The sequence below is a fragment of the Lethenteron reissneri genome, chromosome 2, assembly GCF_015708825.2.
Source record: "Lethenteron reissneri isolate LAM-NWPU_2019-01 chromosome 2, ASM1570882v1, whole genome shotgun sequence".
Taxonomy (NCBI): Eukaryota; Metazoa; Chordata; class Hyperoartia; order Petromyzontiformes; family Petromyzontidae; genus Lethenteron; species Lethenteron reissneri.
In genome coordinates, this window is record NC_083780.1 from 3,474,718 (window position 1) to 3,488,621 (window position 13,904).

Sequence of the window (13,904 nt, forward strand, 5' to 3'; positions counted from 1 at the left end):
GACTCTGTCTGGATAGCAGAGTCTGTCTCCTCAACAGACCTGCTCTCCACCTGAGAACGGCTGCTTGCGTTGTGGCCGTAACGTCGTGAGAATTATTTTATTATGTTTTTATTATTATTTTATTATTTCCATTCTACATGACTTTACCGAAAGAACCAAGAAGATGAATCCCTGCGGTCACTAAAGCTTTAAATCAAAATCCTCACACTTATTTCCCACTTCCACCCTCCCCTTGGTCTAACCAGCACCCATATCTAACAGCTAGGGGTGGGGGGGGGGGGGTTCTTCCCTATAAACAATCTCGCCAGTTGTGGATGTGTAGCGTCGGAAATCCATTGCACAAACCGCCCTGTGTGTACTTACCTGTTAGTGGTGGGCACGGGTCTGTTGGGGCTGCCCCCCTGAGCTAGAGAGACAGAGCCGGACCAGTGAGAGGCCAAGTCGCCCCCCCCCCCGACCTCAGGTGAGGGGTTGGGGGTTACTCCAAAGCCCCCTGGAAGGTTCCAGAAAGGGGGCGGTACCGGGGGCGGAGACTCCCAGGACAGAAATAAAAGACGGACCTCAGGACGCCTCGAGGCAGTGTTCTGAAGACGAAGACAGAATTCTAGATTTGAAGCTTTCGTGACTGCAAGGATTCATACTCCTAGGTTTTTTCGGTAAAGTCACGTAGGTAAAAAATTATTTTAAATCTATAAAAGTAATAATAGAAATTAAATATTATAAATAAAATTATTTTACTTCTATTATTACTTTTATTAATTTTAATTGTATTTTTTACCTACGTGACTTTACCGAAAAAACCTGAGAGTAGGAAGACAGAAGACCAGCGAGGCTTGGAGGACGATGGGACCCCGGGGAGCCGACCAGTGGTCGGGACCCGCACCTCAGCTGGGTCGGATCGGCATCGCCTCCCCTCGGGGTCACCCTTAGCCAGAGGACTCAGAGCCCGTAGGCCCACGTCAGCCCGGAGGGCGTACCATCCCCCCCCCCCCCCCCCAGGAAGTGGGAGTCAAGAAGGTTTTCTGTTATAAGATTTACACTAAACCGTCTCCGTGGGACCCACCACAGGTGGATCGAGGCACGGAGAGGCGCTCGCCTGGGAGATGCACGGAGAGACCGAGAGAGAGAGAGGGGGGGATACGCGGGATAGACGCATCGTCACGCATATTTGGGGCAGCACAGAGGGCAGCACAGATGGCAACACAGATGTTAGCACAGTTCAAGTTCAAGTTCATTTAATAGGTATAGCCCTGTGAGCAATTCGGCTCTTGAATCGGGTGTAACCGCAACAAACAAAATACAAAAACATGAACAAGAAAACATCTTAAAGTGACTATGTGACTAAGTGCAAACAGAAAATCCAAGAAAGACAGCAAAATATTGCAGAAAAAGCACCGTACACCAACGCTGTGTGCAAAAATCCCAGTGGGATGCAAGTCAAACAACAACAACAACAACCACAAGACAACTTAGATTAAGGCCATCAGTCTAACTCTGTACTACAACAAACAAACATGGCCAAAGCAAAAAACTTTTCGAAAATCACCAAAATAAAGCCATAAAAGCAATGAAACAGAGGGCAGCACAGATGGCAGCACAGAGGGCAGCACAGATGGCAGCACAGATGGCAGCACAGAGGGCAGCACAGAGGACAGCACAGAGGGCAGCACAGAGGGCAGCACAGAGGGCAGCACAGAGGGCAGCACAGATGACAGCACAGAGGGCAGCACAGATGGCAGCACAGAGGGCAGCACAGAGGGCAGCACAGAGGGCAGCACAGATGACAGCACAGAGGGCAGCACAGAGGGCAGCACAGATGGCAGCACAGAGGGCAGCACAGATGGCAGCACAGAGGGCAGCACAGATGGCAGCACAGATGGCAGCACAGAGGGCAGCACAGATGACAGCACAGATGGCAGCACAGAGGGCAGCACAGATGGCAGCACAGAGGGCAGCACAGATGACAGCACAGAGGGCAGCACAGAGGGCAGCACAGATGGCAACACAGAGGGCAGCACAGATGACAGCACAGAGGGCAGCACAGATGACAGCACAGAGGACAGCACAGATGACAGCACAGAGGGCAGCACAGAGGGCAGCACATAGGGCAGCACAGAGGACAGCACAGATGGCAGCACAGATGGCAGCACAGAGGACAGCACAGAGGGCAGCACAGATGACAGCACAGAGGACAGCACAGATGGCAGCACAGATGGCAGCACAGAGGGCAGCACATAGGGCAGCACAGAGGACAGCACAGATGGCAGCACAGAGGACAGCACAGATGGCAGCACATAGGGCAGCACAGAGGGCAGCACAGATGGCAGCACAGAGGGCAGCACAGATGACAGCACAGATGACAGCACAGATGGCAGCACATAGGGCAACACAGAGGACAGCACAGATGGCAGCACAGAGGACAGCACAGATGGCAGCACATAGGGCAGCACAGAGGGCAGCACAGAGGACAGCACAGAGGGCAGCACAGAGAGCAGCACAGAGGGAAACACAGATGGCAGCACAGATGACAGCACAGAGGGCAGCACAGATGGCAGCACAGATGGCAGCACAGATGGCAGCACAGATGACAGCACAGAGGGCAGCACAGATGACAGCACAGAGGGCAGCACAGATGGCAGCACAGATGACAGCACAGATGGCAGCACAGAGGGAGACACAGATGGCAGCACAGATGGCAGCACAGATGGCAGCACAGATGGCAGCACAGATGGCAGCACAGAGGGCAGCACAGAGGGCAACACAGATGGCAGCACAGATGGCAGCACAGAGGGCAACACAGAGAGCAGCACAGAGAGCAGCACAGAGGGCAACACAGAGGGCAGCACAGAGGGCAGCACAGAGGGCAACACAGATGGCAACACAGAGGGCAACACAGAGGGCAGCACAGAGGGCAGCACAGAGGGCAACACAGATGGCAGCACAGATGACAGCACAGAGGACAGCACAGATGGCAGCACAGATGGCAGCACAGATGGCAACACAGATGGCAGCACAGAGGGCAACACAGAGGGCAACACAGATGGCAGCACAGATGGCAGCACAGATGGCAACACAGAGGGCAGCACATAGGGCAACACAGAGGGCAACACAGAGGGCAACACAGAGGGCAGCACAGAGGGCAACACAGAGGGCAGCACAGATGGCAGCACAGATGGCAGCACAGATGGCAGCACAGAGGGCAACACAGATGGCAGCACAGATGGCAGCACAGAGGGCAGCACAGATGGCAGCACAGAGGGCAACACAGATGGCAGCACAGAGGGCAGCACAGAGGGCAGCACAGATGGCAACACAGAGGGCAGCACAGAGGGCAACACAGAGGGCAGCACAGAGGGCAACACAGATGGCAGCACAGATGGCAGCACAGAGGGCAGCACAGATGGCAGCACAGAGGGCAACACAGATGGCAGCACAGAGGGCAGCACAGAGGGCAGCACAGATGGCAACACAGAGGGCAGCACAGAGGGCAGCACAGATGGCAGCACAGATGGCAGCACAGAGGGCAGCACAGAGGGCAGCACAGAGGGCAACACAGAGGGCAGCACAGAGGGCAGCACAGATGGCAGCACAGATGGCAGAACAGAGGGCAGCACAGATGGCAGCACAGATGGCAGCACAGAGGGCAGCACAGAGGGCAGCACAGAGGGCAGCACAGATGGCAGCACAGAGGGCAGCACAGAGGGCAGCACAGAGGGCAGCACAGATGGCAACACAGAGAGCAGCACAGAGGGCAGCACAGAGAGCAGCACAGATGGCAACACAGAGAGCAGCACAGAGGGCAGCACAGAGTGCAGCACAGATGGCAGCACAGAGAGCAGCACAGATGGCAGCACAGATGGCAGCACAGAGAGCAGCACAGAGGGCAGCACAGAGGGCAGCACAGATGGCAGCACAGAGAGCAGCACAGAGGGCAGCACAGATGGCAGCACAGAGGGCAGCACAGATGGCAGCACAGAGAGCAGCACAGAGGGCAGCACAGAGGGCAGCACAGAGAGCAGCACAGAGAGCAGCACAGAGGGCAGCACAGAGGGCAGCACAGAGGGCAGCACAGATGGCAACACAGAGAGCAGCACAGAGAGCAGCACAGATGGCAGCACAGATGGCAGCACAGAGAGCAGCACAGAGAGCAGCACAGAGGGCAGCACAGATGGCACCACAGAGGGCAGCACAGAGAGCAGCACAGAGGGCAGCACAGATGGCAACACAGAGAGCAGCACAGAGAGCAGCACAGATGGCAGCACAGATGGCAGCACAGAGAGCAGCACAGAGAGCAGCACAGATGGCAGCACAGATGGCACCACAGAGGGCAGCACAGATGGCAGCACAGATGGCAGCACAGATGGCAACACAGAGAGCAGCACAGAGAGCAGCACAGAGGGCAGCACAGAGGGCAGCACAGAGAGCAGCACAGAGAGCAGCACAGAGGGCAGCACAGAGGGCAGCACAGAGGGCAGCACAGATGGCAACACAGAGAGCAGCACAGAGAGCAGCACAGATGGCAGCACAGATGGCAGCACAGAGAGCAGCACAGAGAGCAGCACAGAGGGCAGCACAGAGGGCAGCACAGAGGGCAACACAGATGGCAACACAGATGGCAACACAGAGAGCAGCACAGAGGGCAGCACAGAGGGCAGCACAGAGAGCAGCACAGATGGCAACACAGATGGCAGCACAGAGAGCAGCACAGAGGGCAGCACAGAGAGCAGCACAGAGGGCAGCACAGAGGGCAGCACAGAGAGCAGCACAGATGGCAGCACAGATGGCAACACAGATGGCAGCACAGAGGGCAGCACAGAGAGCAGCACAGAGAGCAGCACAGAGAGCAGCACAGAGAGCAGCACAGATGGCAGCACAGATGGCAACACAGATGGCAGCACAGAGAGCAGCACAGAGGGCAGCACAGAGGGCAGCACAGATGGCAACACAGATGGCAGCACAGAGAGCAGCACAGAGAGCAGCACAGAGAGCAGCACAGAGGGCAGCACAGATGGCAACACAGATGGCAGCACAGAGAGCAGCACAGAGGGCAGCACAGAGGGCAGCACAGAGAGCAGCACAGAGAGCAGCACAGAGGGCAGCACAGATGGCAGCACAGAGAGCAGCACAGAGGGCAGCACAGATGGCAGCACAGAGAGCAGCACAGAGAGCAGCACAGAGAGCAGCACAGAGAGCAGCACAGATGGCAGCACAGAGGGCAGCACAGATGGCAGCACAGATGGCAGCACAGATGGCAGCACAGAGGGCAGCACAGATGGCACCACAGAGGGCAGCACAGAGGGCAGCACAGATGGCAGCACAGATGGCAGCACAGAGGGCAGCACAGAGAGCAGCACAGATGGCAGCACAGAGGGCAGCACAGATGGCAGCACAGATGGCAGCACAGATGGCAGCACAGAGGGCAGCACAGATGGCAGCACAGAGGGCAGCACAGAGAGCAGCACAGATGGCAGCACAGAGGGCAGCACAGATGGCAGCACAGAGAGCAGCACAGATGGCAGCACAGAGGGCAGCACAGAGAGCAGCACAGATGGCAGCACAGATGGCAGCACAGAGGGCAGCACAGAGAGCAGCACAGATGGCAGCACAGAGGGCAGCACAGATGGCAGCACAGATGGCAGCACAGAGGGCAGCACAGATGGCAGCACAGAGAGCAGCACAGATGGCAGCACAGATGGCAGCACAGATGGCAGCACAGAGAGCAGCACAGATGGCAGCACAGATGGCAGCACAGAGGGCAGCACAGATGGCAGCACAGATGGCAGCACAGAGGGCAACACAGAGGGCAGCACAGATGGCAGCACAGAGGGCAGCACAGATGGCAGCACAGATGGCAGCACAGATGGCAACACAGATGGCAGCACAGATGGCAGCACAGATGACAGCACAGATGGCAGCACAGAGGGCAGCACAGATGGCAGCACAGATGGCAGCACAGAGGGCAGCACAGATGGCAGCACAGATGGCAGCACAGATGGCAGCACAGAGGGCAGCACAGATGGCAGCACAGAGGGCAGCACAGAGGGCAGCACAGATGGCAGCACAGATGGCAGCACAGATGGCAGCACAGAGGGCAGCACAGAGGGCAGCACAGATGGCAGCACAGATGACAGCACAGATGGCAGCACAGATGGCAACACAGATGGCAACACAGATGGCAGCACAGATGGCAGCACAGATGACAGCACAGATGACAGCACAGATGGCAACACAGATGGCAACACAGATGGCAGCACAGATGGCAGCACAGATGGCAGCACAGAGGGCAACACAGATGGCAGCACAGATGGCAGCACAGATGGCAGCACAGATGGCAACACAGATGGCAACACAGATGGCAGCACAGATGGCAGCACAGATGACAGCACAGATGACAGCACAGATGGCAACACAGAGGGCAGCACATAGGGCAACACAGATGGCAGCACAGAGGGCAACACAGAGGGCAGCACAGAGGGCAACACAGAGGGCAGCACAGAGGGCAGCACAGAGGGCAGCACAGAGGGCAACACAGAGGGCAACACAGATGGCAGCACAGAGGGCAACACAGAGGGCAGCACAGATGGCAGCACAGAGGGCAGCACAGAGGGCAACACAGAGGGCAACACAGAGGGCAACACAGAGGGCAACACAGAGGGCAACACAGAGGGCAACACAGAGGGCAGCACAGAGGGCAACACAGAGGGCAACACAGAGGGCAACACAGATGGCAGCACAGAGGGCAACACAGAGGGCAGCACAGATGGCAGCACAGAGGGCAGCACAGAGGGCAACACAGAGGGCAACACAGAGGGCAACACAGAGGGCAGCACAGAGGGCAGCACAGAGGGCAACACAGAGGGCAACACAGATGGCAGCACAGAGGGCAACACAGATGGCAGCACAGATGGCAGCACAGAGGGCAGCACAGATGGCAGCACAGAGGGCAACACAGAGGGCAGCACAGAGGGCAGCACAGATGGCAGCACAGATGGCAACACAGAGGGCAGCACAGAGGGCAGCACAGAGGGCAGCACAGATGGCAACACAGAGGGCAGCACAGAGGGCAACACAGAGGGCAACACAGAGGGCAGCACAAATGGCAGCACAGATGGCAGCACAGAGGGCAGCACAGAGGGCAGCACAGATGGCAGCACAGATGGCAGCACAGAGAGCAGCACAGATGACAGCACAGAGGGCAGCACAGAGGGCAACACAGAGGGCAACACAGATGGCAGCACAGAGGGCAGCACAGATGGCAGCACAGAGGGCAGCACAGATGGCAGCACAGAGGGCAGCACAGAGGGCAGCACAGATGGCAGCACAGAGGGCAACACAGATGGCAGCACAGATGGCAACACAGAGGGCAGCACAGATGGCAGCACAGAGGGCAGCACAGAGGGCAGCACAGATGGCAGCACAGAGGGCAACACAGATGGCAGCACAGATGGCAACACAGATGGCAGCACAGAGGGCAACACAGATGGCAGCACAGAGGGCAACACAGATGGCAGCACAGATGGCAACACAGAGGGCAGCACAGATGGCAGCACAGAGGGCAGCACAGAGGGCAGCACAGATGGCAGCACAGAGGGCAACACAGATGGCAGCACAGATGGCAACACAGATGGCAGCACAGAGGGCAACACAGATGGCAGCACAGAGGGCAACACAGAGGGCAACACAGAGGGCAGCACAGATGGCAACACAGATGGCAGCACAGAGGGCAACACAGATGGCAGCACAGAGGGCAACACAGAGGGCAACACAGAGGGCAGCACAGATGGCAACACAGATGGCAGCACAGATGGCAGCACAGATGGCAGCACAGATGGCAGCACAGATGGCAGCACAGATGGCAGCACAGATGGCAACACAGATGGCAACACAGATGGCAGCACAGATGGCAACACAGATGGCAGCACAGATGGCAGCACAGATGGCAACACAGATGGCAGCACAGATGGCAGCACAGAGGGCAGCACAGATGGCAGCACAGAGGGCAGCACAGATGGCAGCACAGAGGGCAGCACAGATGGCAGCACAGAGGGCAACACAGAGGGCAGCACAGATGGCAGCACAGAGGGCAGCACAGATGGCAGCACAGATGGCAGCACAGAGGGCAGCACAGATGGCAGCACAGATGGCAGCACAGATGGCAGCACAGATGGCATCACAGAGGGCAGCACAGATGGCAGCACAGAGGGCAGCACAGATGGCAGCACAGATGGCAACACAGATGGCAACACAGATGGCAGCACAGAGGGCAACACAGAGGGCAACACAGAGGGCAGCACAGATGGCAGCACAGATGGCAGCACAGAGGGCAGCACAGATGGCAGCACAGATGGCAGCACAGAGGGCAGCACAGATGGCAGCACAGAGGGCAACACAGAGGGCAGCACAGATGGCAGCACAGATGGCAGCACAGAGGGCAGCACAGAGGGCAGCACAGAGAGCAACACAGATGGCAGCACAGATGGCAGCACAAATGGCAACACAGATAGCAACACAGATGGCAGCACAGATGGCAACACAGATGGCAGCACAGATGGCAGCACAGAGGGCAGCACAGAGAGCAACACAGAGGGCAGCACAGATGGCAGCACAGATGGCAACACAGATGGCAGCACAGATGGCAGCACAGATGGCAGCACAGATGGCAGCACAGAGGGCAACACAGAGGGCAACACAGAGGGCAGCACAGATGGCAGCACAGATGGCAGCACAGAGGGCAGCACAGATGGCAGCACAGATGGCAGCACAGAGGGCAGCACAGATGGCAGCACAGATGGCAGCACAGATGGCAGCACAGATGGCAGCACAGAGGGCAACACAGAGGGCAACACAGATGGCAGCACAGATGGCAGCACACACACAGTATCCGAAACGCATTCGCGATCCGGGCAGCACTGCCGTGACGTCATCAGCCGCTCGGAGGGAGAGGGGGGAGGGGCAGACGCGGCAGGGGCGCTCTGGGCCTAGCCCATTGTAAAGCAACATCACCCCCATCGCCATCCTCTACCATCACCCCCATCGCCATCCTCTTTTCACCAACATCACTGCTGCCGCCATACACCGCCTCCTCCTCACTCCACCACCACCATCATCATCCCACTGTCACCGTCCTCCCATCATCATCACCATCAGGCCAATCATCCCGTCATTACCATCGCCATCCTCTCCCCATCGTCACCATTCTCCCATCACCAACCACCCGACTCACACCATTGCTGGGTGGGGTGCCTCCGTGCCCTGTCGCGTGGTCCCCGTGCTCCCCGCGTCTCCATAGCAACCCCCTCCCCCCTCCCCCCGCCCCCCCCGCTCCCCCTCCCCCCGACCCCCTCCGCTCCCCCTCCCCCCGCCCCCCCCGCTCCCCCTCCCCCCGACCCCCTCCGCTTGCTCCCAGCTGCTCCGAATCGCTCCTCCGCGTGTGGTCGCGTGCTGCAGAGACGGTAAGAGACACAGAGAGACACAGAGAGACACGGGGAGAGACACGGGGAGAGACACAGAGAGACACGGGGAGAGACACGGGGAGAGACACGGGGAGAGACACAGAAACACAGAGACACGGGGAGAGACACAGAGAGACACGGGGAGAGACACGGGGAGAGACACGGGGAGAGACACAGAAACACAGAGACACGGGGAGAGACACAGAGAGACACGGGGAGAAACATGGGGAGAGACACAGAAACACGGGGAGAGATACACAGAGAGACACGGGGAGAGATACACAGAGACACAGGGAGAGACACGGGGAAAGACAGAGAGACACGGGGAGAGACATGGGGAGAGACATGGGGAGAGACATGGGGAGAGACACAGAGACACGGGAAGAGATACACAGAGAGACACGGGGAGAGATACACAGAGATACACAGAGAGACACGGGGAGAGATACACAGAGACACGGGGAGAGACACAGAGAGACACGGGGAGAGATACACAGAGACACGGGGAGAGACACAGGGAGACACGGGGAGAGACATGGGGAGAGACACAGAAACACGGGGAGAGATACACAGAGAGACACGGGGAGAGATACACAGAGACACGGGGAGAGACACGGGGAGAGACACAGAGAGACACGGGGAGAGACATGGGGAGAGACATGGGGAGAGACAGAGACACGGGAAGAGATACACAGAGAGACACGGGGAGAGATACACAGAGAGACACGGGGAGAGATACACAGAGAGACGGGGCGAGACACGGGGAGAGACACAGAGACACGGGAAGAGATACACAGAGAGACACGGGGAGAGATACACAGAGAGACGCAGAGAGACACGGGGAGAGATACACAGAGAGACACGGGGAGAGACACAGAGAGACACGGGGAGAAAGACACATAGAGACACGGGGAGAGAGACACAGAGAGACACGGGGAGAGTGGGCGAGAGCGGGGTTGCATAAAGCAAAGAAAAAAATCGAAATGATGAACGAAGCAAAGTGCCGGCTACAACGAGCATCTTCTTGTTTCCACTGAGCGTAGAAAAAAGAGAGAGACACAGAGAGACGCGGGGAGAGACACGGAGAGAGACACTGTGAGAGATAGAGAGACACAGAGACACGGGGAGAGACACTGTGAGAGATAGAGACACAGAGACACGGAGAGAGACACTGTGTGTTGCTAATTGTGTGTATGCGCAGTGACCGTGAGTGTGTATCTGTGTGCTGTGTATCTGTGTGCTGTGTATCTGTGTGCTGTGTGTGTGTGTGCTGTGTATGTGTGTGCTGTGTGTGTGTGTGCTGTGTATGTGTGTGCTGTGTATCTGTGTGCTGTGTATCTGTGTGCTGTGTATCTGTATGCTGTGTATCTGTGTGCTGTGTATCTGTGTGTGTGTGTGTGATGTGTGTGTGTGTGATGTGTGTGCGTGTGCTGTGTATCTGTGTGCTGTGTATCTGTGTGCTGTGTGTGTGTGTGCTGTGTATCTGTGTGCTGTGTATCTGTGTGCTGTGTGTGTGTGTGCTGTGTGTGTGTGTGCTGTGTATGTGTGTGCTGTGTGTGTGTGTGCTGTGTATGTGTGTGCTGTGTATCTGTGTGCTGTGTATCTGTGTGCTGTGTATCTGTATGCTGTGTATCTGTGTGCTGTGTATCTGTGTGTGTGTGTGATGTGTGTGTGTGTGATGTGTGTGCGTGTGCTGTGTATCTGTGTGCTGTGTATCTGTGTGCTGTGTGTGTGTGTGCTGTGTATCTGTGTGCTGTGTATCTGTGCGCTGTGTGTGTGTGTGCTGTGTGTGTGTGTGCTGTGTATGTGTGTGCTGTGTATGTGTGTGCTGTGTATCTGTGTGCTGTGTGTGTGCTGTGTGTGTGTGCTGTGTGTGTGTGTGCTGTGTGTGTGTGTGCTGTGTATCTGTGTGCTGTGTGTGTGTGTGATGTGTGTGTGTGTGTGCTGTGTATCTGTGTGCTGTGTATCTGTGTGCTGTGTGTGTGTGTGTGCTGTGTGTGTGCGTGCTGTGTATCTGTGCTGTGTATCTGTGCTGTGTGTGTGTGCTGTGTATCTGTGTGCTGTGTATCTGTGTGCTGTGTATCTGTGTGCTGTGTATCTGTGTGCTGTGTGTGTGTGCTGTGTATATGTGTGCTGTGTGTGTGTGTGCTGTGTGTGTGTGTGTGCTGTGTATCTGTGTGCTGTGTGTGTGCTGTGTATCTGTGTGCTGTGTATCTGTGTGCTGTGTGTGTGTGCTGTGTATCTGTGTGCTGTGTGTGTGTGTGCTGTGTATCTGTGTGCTGTGTATGTGTGTGCTGTGTGTGTGCTGTGTGTGTGCTCCTGTGTAGCGGTCTGCTCGCTGCATTACGAACCTGGCGATCCGAATTCGATTCCCGCTCACGGCCAGCACCAGGGACGATTATTTGAACCGGTCCTGGCCCTTCCCTAGGTCGACTCAGCCTAAAATGAGTACCCGGTGCGGTGTGTAAACAGCGCCACTAGGGAGACAAATGCGGCCGGGCGTGGTGCTGGCCACCCACCCCCTCGTGTGCCGGGCCGGCCTTCATAGTTGCACGCTAACAGCACTTGCCCCCACAGTCTTTTACAGGCTATACGGGGGATATTCATATTCGTAGGTTTTTTCGGTAAAGTCACGTAGGTAAAAACATTAAAATTAATAAAAGTAAAATAAAATAAAAATCACGACGTTTCGGAGGCAACACAAGCTTCCGTCTTCAGGTGGAACCGTCACAGCCACGACAGCTGTATCAAGTAAATGAGGTGGATCTTTGTCTTTGTGTGCGCGGCAGAGATTGCCCTACATGGCATCATTACAACAGTCTGGACGGGTTCCGCAGGATTGGAAGGATGCCCTGGTGGTCCCCCTCTTTAAGAAGGGGGACCGCGCAGACTGTAACAACTACAGGGGCATTTAACTCCTTGGTGTGCCGGGAAAGGTCCTGGCAAGGATTATTCAACACCGCCTTGCCAATGTGGTTGCAGGCCAGGGCGGTCCTGCACTGATGCTATTCCAACAGGACCGACATCTCTGCTTTATTGACCTGGTCAAGGCCTGTGATATCATCATCAATAGGCTTGGGCTCTGGGTTGTTATTGGTGCTTTCAGAGTCCCAGACTTTCTGCTCACAATCATTAAGGACCTTCATGATGGTGGGCAGGCCCGGGTCTTCTCGGCCACGGTCATGAACCCCCTTCTCTACGCGTGCGAAACGTGGAACCCCACAAAGGGAACATCTTCGCCGGTTCAAACATTTAGGCTGGCCTGTCCACGATCCATCCTGGGTTTAACCAGGCAGGATTGTGGGAGGAGCTCACAAATCCTTGAAAGATCTGGACAAAGTTCCATCGGTGAGCTCCTCCGGCAGGCAAGGCTGCGTTGGCTGGGTCATGTAGCCCGCATGCCCAGCCACCGCATGCCTAAACAGCTTTTGTTCGGCCGGATCGAGGGGGCTAAACGGGCACGGCACGGGCTAGATAAGAGATGGAGTGATGTGGTACAGGAGGACGTGGAGCTGAGTGGACTTGCCGATGACTGGTACCAGCGGTGTCAAGATCGGCCTCTGTGGAGGAGGCTCATGAAGGACGCTACTGGGCAGTTGGAGGCAGTCGCCCTCCAACAACAACGGAGGGCAGAGGAGCGACGCTCACAACAACGAGCTGAGCGCCGGGTGGATAAAACACAGCAAGTTGACACAGTAGGGGGCACAGGTGGTGCATCGGCCACTCATCTCAGTCAGTCGACCCGTGGCACCTGCTGAGTCTGTCACGTGGCCTCCTGCACCTAGCCTGGCACAGTGGGTGGCACAGGTGGTGCATCTACCAGTCATCTCAGCCAGTCGACCCGTGGCACCTGCTGGGTCTGTCACGTGACCTCCTGCACCTAGCCTGGCACAGTGGGTGGCATGGGTGGTGCATCTACCAGTCATCTCAGTCAGGCAACCCATGGCACCTGCTGGGTCTGTCACGTGGCCTCCTGCACCTAGCCTGGCACAGTGGGTGGCATGGGTGGTGCATCTTACCAGTCATCTCAGTCAGGCAACCCATGGCACCTGCTGGGTCTGTCACGTGGCCTCCTGCACCTAGCCTGGCACAGTGGGTGGCATGGGTGGTGCATCTTACCAGTCATCTCAGTCAGGCAACCCATGGCACCTGCTGGATCTGTCACGTGGCCTCCTGCACCTAGCCTGGCACAGTGGGTGGCACGGGTGGTGCATCTACCAGTCATCTCAGTCAGGCAACCCATGGCACCTGCTGGGTCTGTCACGTGGCCTCCTGCACCTAGCCTGGCACAGTGGGTGGCACAGGTGGTGCATCTACCAGTCATCTCAGTCAGGCAACCCATGGCACCTGCTGGGTGTCACGTGACCTCCTGCACCTAGCCTGGCACGGGCGCCGTGGTGACGTCACCGCCACTTAGTAGCAATGGCGGTCGTTGTCGTTGTAGATGTTGTT